We start from the raw sequence: 5,962 nt of genomic DNA, 5'->3' as shown, positions 1-5,962 counted from the left end.
TGGGTTCGTCCGGCCGACTCGACCAAACCCTTTTAAGGGGGAAAGATCTCGCGAGCATTCGGACGCCCTGGGGTTGCGCCCGCTCTGTTCGAGACGGGATCACCCCTCGCGGATGCACCCTCATCGGGGCCGCTTCACTTTCATTGCGCCTCGCGAGTTTAGTTTGATAATTTCTCGACGACTTGCGCACATGTTAGACTCCTTGGTCCGTGTTTCAAGACGGGTCGGGTGGGACCCGACTTCTACTCTCCGCTCTGGGCCTCCACAGGTTGAGCACCGCAACTTTTTCTCTTTTACAAAAAAAAGCTACGACACCTCCCGGGAGGAGACAGGTCACGACCGGGCAGTACTGTTGGGAAACGCCGCGCTCGTCATCGCGGCACCCGCGAAGGTAACCACGAAACTCGCTAACGGACGCCCCGTGTAACAGACACCCAGTCGGTCGCGGAGTCCTACTAGGCCCCCCACTTGCGGACCTTGGCGTGGCTATTGCGATCGCAGAACGACTTATGCAAGAGAGCCGCCAATTCAGGCAGTCTCCATGCAGCGTTAAGGGCATACAACCAAGTGCCGGGAGCGGGGACTTGTTCGACCTTCGAGGGCCCACCCGTTTAACCCCCTGAACGGTTTCACGCACTCTTGAACTCTCTCTTCAAAGTTCTTTTCAACTTTCCCTCGCGGTACTTGTTCGCTATCGGTCTCGTGGCGATATTTAGCCTTAGAAGGAGTTTACCTCCCGCTTAGGGCTGCACGCTCAAGCAACCCGACTCTTGGGAAGGGATCCGATGCACGGTCTCGGCTCGTCTTATCTACGGGCCTGACACCCTCTGTGGGTTGCTCGCCCCGTTCATGGAGACTTGGACGATAGATACCGGACAGACGCGCACGATCCTCCCGAACACCACATTCCTCGGCACCCGCTCAACCGGGCGCGAGGTTCGGTGCTGGGCTCATCCCTGTTCGCTCGCCGCTACTAAGGGAATCCTTGTTAGTTTCTTTTCCTCCGCTTACTGATATGCTTAAGTTCAGCGGGTAGTCTCATCTAAACTGAGGTCAGAATGAATTGTTTGTTTTCAAAAGGAGACAACACTTTATCTAGCTCGGCAGACTTTGGCGTTTTAAAGCCGGGAAAGATTGAATAATTGCCGGTTCAAATTTTTTTTTTTCGAAATAAAGCGAGTCTCTCGTTATTCGCAAAAATTAATTTACGAAAAGTGACAGGGCGTCCTGCGGCTTTTTGTATTGAAACAACGCGTCGTGCGCGAACCAAGCTTGCATAACGAGCGGTTAGAGTGAGTGATAATTCGCGGTGGTCGACACTTCGACACGCCCGGCGCACACACACAACTAAACTCGCGTTGAAGCGGTATATCGCGCACACGCAGCCGACACCTTGTTCGAGAAGATGTGTTTATTTCTAAAATTTTTTTTTGAGTTGGCTCAAAAATTTCCCATCTGTTTTGCCATCGAAAAAGGTTTCTTTTGAATAGAGAGGAAAAAAACAAAACAGGGCGAACCTTCTTTTATTTTTCCCCCTTTTTTGTATTTGAGGCATCGCGGACACTTAAGTCGCGCGGCACCCAGACGTTAGAGATTCGGGAGCTTTTATGCGGTCAGGCCGGGTGAAAAATAAATCTCGCCGCGACCCAACATGCAAAACCAAGACTGAAAAAATCTCTGTTCGTTCATCATTCGACCGACCCTCAGTCAGATGTGGCCCGAGCGAGAAGCTGGGCCGCCATTTACGTTCAAGATTTCGATGCTCCATGTGTTCTGCAGTTCGCATGGATTAGCGCACTTTGCTGCGCTCTTCATCGATCCACGAGCCTAGTGATCCACCGTTCAGGGTCGTATATAAAACGACATATTCGTTTTCTTCTCTCTTTTTCTCCAACCCGCCCAAGCAAATGAATGCGAGGGCGGAGAAAGAAAGCCAGAAAGAAAATGTTCCGATAAACACTCGTACTAGAATTTGGGTTTAGTGTGTTATTGTGATTTTGAATTCTTCCTACTTCATCGAGAGGGCGAAGGGCAAGCTTAAAAAACATTCGGTTTTCAACGGCATAGTGTCGGGCTTTGGAGTGTTAGTCTATACGACGCACACGCACGCAACCACGAGTATCTACGCCCGAAAAGAACGTCCAGAGTAAAGTCTCACACTTTCGTCCCCCACCGAGAATCAAAAAATCCCGAAGACGAAGAGAGAAACAAAAAAAAACAATTTCGATTGGGCGTATCCGCTTTAAACCACCGCGCATCAGAGCGCCTGATACCCGTTCAAAATCTTGATGTTTTTTTTTTTTCCGACTCTCCATCCACCGAGTTTTTATTTTTCAAAGTGTTTGATTTAGGGACTAAGACTTTATAAAATCTCCTTTATTGTTCCTTCGGTACTCGCGGCCCAGGCGGGCTATCGTATTCTTCACTCTACTAACGTCAACACTGTGAGCGCCGCTAAAGGTCGAATGAATCTATAGAGACATTCACCATCGAAGCAGGAAGAATTTGCTCACGGCCATAGACCAAATCGAAAGACTTTGTGTTTTTTTTTGAGCCGAGAGGAAAGAAAAATCAATTTGAAAAGGCGAATCCGCTTTAAACCACCGCGCATCAGAGCGCCTGATACCCGTTCAAAATAAATGATTTTCTTCCGTCAACCCACACATAGTTCATACGATGTCTTACGCCGAAAGACTTTTGATGGGGTTTTTTTGTTTTGCAACTTTTAGTTGTTTCGTGCTCAACCAAAGCCATATGCGCAAAACATTTGTCTTGTTCGTTTATGATCCTTCCGCAGGTTCACCTACGGAAACCTTGTTACGACTTTTACTTCCTCTAAAGGATCAAGTTCGACCATCTTTCAGTCTCGCCGTTGGTAGGCACCGCACGGGCAGAGATTGCTCCCCACTCGACGGCACCCCGACAAGCCCGTCCGAAGGCCTCACTAAATCATTCAATCGGTAGTAGCGACGGGCGGTGTGTACAAAGGGCAGGGACGTAATCGACGCGGGCTAGTGACCCGCGCCTACTAGGGATTCCTGGTTCATGGGGATCATTGCAGTCCCCAATCCCAACCACGAAGGAGGTTCAGCGGTTACCCGGTCCTTTCGGACAGGGAGAGTGAAACACGCTGATTCCTTCAGTGTAGCGCGCGTGCGGCCCAGGACATCTAAGGGCATCACAGACCTGTTATTGCTCACTGTCACGCGGCTGGACGCCGCTTGTCCCTCTAAGAAGACTGCGTGACGGACGCGAGAGCAGAAGGTATCGCCGGGGATGACGACGACCGAATAACAATAGAGCCAGCCCCCGCGAGACATTCCCGACAAAGCCCCGCCATACCTCATCCGCCAGGCAACCAACCCGTGAAGGCCGTACACCCGACGAACAGAGCACAACGAAACCAAGCCGAGAGATTGCCTCACTAAAGGAACCAGTCCCACCGAGACCCGAATCGCCGCCACCTGATCCCGACGCCTCCGTACTCCCTTCGGTTTCAATTGATAAAACCCGTCACCTATTTAGCAGGCTAGAGTCTCGTTCGTTATCGGAATTAACCAGACAAATCGCTCCACCAACTAAGAACGGCCATGCACCACCACCCACCGAATCAAGAAAGAGCTCTCAATCTGTCAATCCTTCCAGTGTCCGGGCCTGGTGAGGTTTCCCGTGTTGAGTCAAATTAAGCCGCAGGCTCCACTCCTGGTGGTGCCCTTCCGTCAATTCCTTTAAGTTTCAGCTTTGCAACCATACTTCCCCCGGAACCCAAAGACTTTGGTTTCCCGGAAGCTGCCCGTCGAGTCATTGGAGTAACTCCGACGGATTGCTGGTTGGCATCGTTTATGGTTAGAACTAGGGCGGTATCTGATCGCCTTCGAACCTCTAACTTTCGTTCTTGATCAAGGAAAACATTCTTGGCAAATGCCTTCGCTGTTGTTCGTCTTGCGGCGGTCCAAGAATTTCACCTCTGTCGCCGCAGTACGAATGCCCCCGTCCGTCTCTATTGACCATTACCTCGGGTCCAAAAGTAAAAGACCAGCAAAATCGGACCGAGGTCCTATTCCATCATTCCATGCTGCGATATTCAGGCGTTGGGATACACCTGCTTTGAGCACTCTAATTTGTTCAAAGTAAACGTTGCCGGCCGCCCGAGACACCCGGTGAAGGGCACCCCGAACGATTGACTGGGTGGAGCGAATCGAGTCAACTACGACCAAAATTTAAAAAAGAACCCGAAAGAACTTTCCAACTCTGGCCGCAGATACAACAACGACGCACCGACCACCACTCCGGCGATGTTGTCCGACCGTGAAGAGAGTCGGGCTTTGACACCCGGGCTCCCAGAGCGTGAAACGCAACACCCTTGATTCAGAGCGGCGCCGCCCGGCCGAAGACAGACATCCGACTACGAGCTTTTTAACCGCAACAACTTTAATATACGCTATTGGAGCTGGAGTTACCGCGGCTGCTGGCACCAGACTTGCCCTCCAATGGTTCCTCGTTAAAGGATTTAAAGTGTACTCATTCCAATCACGGGGCCTCGGAAGAGTCCCGTATCGTTATTTTTCGTCACTACCTCCCCGTGCCGGGAGTGGGTAATTTGCGCGCCTGCTGCCTTCCTTGGATGTGGTAGCCGTTTCTCAGGCTCCCTCTCCGGAATCGAACCCCGATTCCCCGTTACCCGTTGCAACCATGGTAGGCGCGTAACCTACCATCGACAGTTGATAAGGCAGACATTTGAAAGATACGTCGCCGGCGCGAAGGCCGTGCGATCGGCGTGAAGTTATCCAGAGTCACCAAAATTGGTACGGTGCGCGAGCCCGAAAGCCCGGCCCCGACTGGTTTTGATCTAATAAAAGCACCTCTTCTGCGAGCCCGAAAGCCCGCAGTCGAGGCTCGAGTGCATGTATTAGCTCTAGAATTACCACAGTTATCCAAGTAGGATGGAGTGGATCTAAGGAACCATAACTGATTTATTGAGCCATTCGCGGTTTCGCCGTCTAGCGGCTTGTACTTAGACATGCATGGCTTAATCTTTGAGACAAGCATATGCTACTGGCAGGATCAACCAGGTATTTCGTGTATGTTTGTTTGATATGCATCCGGCGAGTTGCGGGTTTTTATTTCGCCCACGCATCACCAAACACACACCAAATCAACACGTTTTTCGTTTTTTTTTCTTTTTCTTCGGAAACTAAAATTTTTGATCGCAACGCCTGGCGTGTCACAGCGAGTCCCAGTGAAGAGAAACACCGATCCGATCCGTTTGTTGGATTTTTTTCATTTCAATTTCCAAAGTCAAAGACCATTCAACGGTCTATGAGCCCAAAGTGAATCGGATTCATTCGACCGGTCTTGATATATTCATCAACTTTTTTTCCCGTATTACGGTTTTTCGACGGTCATATGTGGCGTGCTGTATGCTCATAAGTCAAGCCTGCTTTACTAAGCTGACAAGCATACATCTTTTAAATTTTTGTGGGCTCAGAGTTTTATTTTTATTTTTCCACCGCCGAGGCACACTCTCGCATCACCCCGCACGACACACACACACACACACACCTCACCGCTCAACGGTCACACGAGGCAGAATTTTCCGCAAAGACTTTCGAAGAGAAAGAGAAAACTCGGAACAACCGCGGTCAGAGGCCAGCATAGAGGCATCGTATAGAAAGTCATGGGCGGAAAAAAAACAAATCATTTCAAGTCGAGACAAGCAACCAGACTACCCCTATAAAAGTGCGCAATTCTTTAAGAGTTCACCGAAGAATGACCGAGATCAAGTATGCACGAAACGAACATATTCCAAGGGCAGCTGAATAAGCGATTCTGCGCCGAAGCGCGAGAAAAGCAAGCGGTACACCGATGGGGATCGTTTTTTTTTATCGTGTTAGATTCGTTGTTGTCAAGCAAGGATTCTCAAAATGTTTTTTGCATTGCACCCAAGTTTCGTACTGATTAC

General features: G+C 50.0%; 3 non-coding genes across 3 annotated transcripts in view; all 3 read right to left on the bottom strand.

Moving 5' to 3' along the window:
• The window catches only part of LOC124319403, a 4,577-nt gene extending 3,521 nt beyond the window's left edge, over positions 1–1,056 (bottom strand). The window contains exon 1 of the ribosomal RNA XR_006913097.1: positions 1–1,056. This exon is cut by the window's left edge and continues 3,521 nt beyond it. This is a non-coding gene — a ribosomal RNA (large subunit ribosomal RNA).
• Positions 1,057–1,697: 641 nt separating this feature from the next.
• LOC124319401 lies at positions 1,698–1,850 on the bottom strand. The gene has a single exon (XR_006913094.1). It is a non-coding gene; the product is annotated as a 5.8S ribosomal RNA (ribosomal RNA).
• A 930-nt stretch (positions 1,851–2,780) lies between these two features.
• LOC124319402 lies at positions 2,781–5,075 on the bottom strand. Its single transcript, XR_006913096.1, has one exon. It is a non-coding gene; the product is annotated as a small subunit ribosomal RNA (ribosomal RNA).
• Between the last annotated feature and the right edge of the window lie 887 nt (positions 5,076–5,962).

The sequence above is a fragment of the Daphnia pulicaria genome, unplaced genomic scaffold, assembly GCF_021234035.1.
Source record: "Daphnia pulicaria isolate SC F1-1A unplaced genomic scaffold, SC_F0-13Bv2 h1tg000161l, whole genome shotgun sequence".
In the NCBI taxonomy this organism is placed as follows: Eukaryota; Metazoa; Arthropoda; class Branchiopoda; order Diplostraca; family Daphniidae; genus Daphnia; species Daphnia pulicaria.
This window is presented reverse-complemented; position numbering and strand designations above follow the sequence as displayed.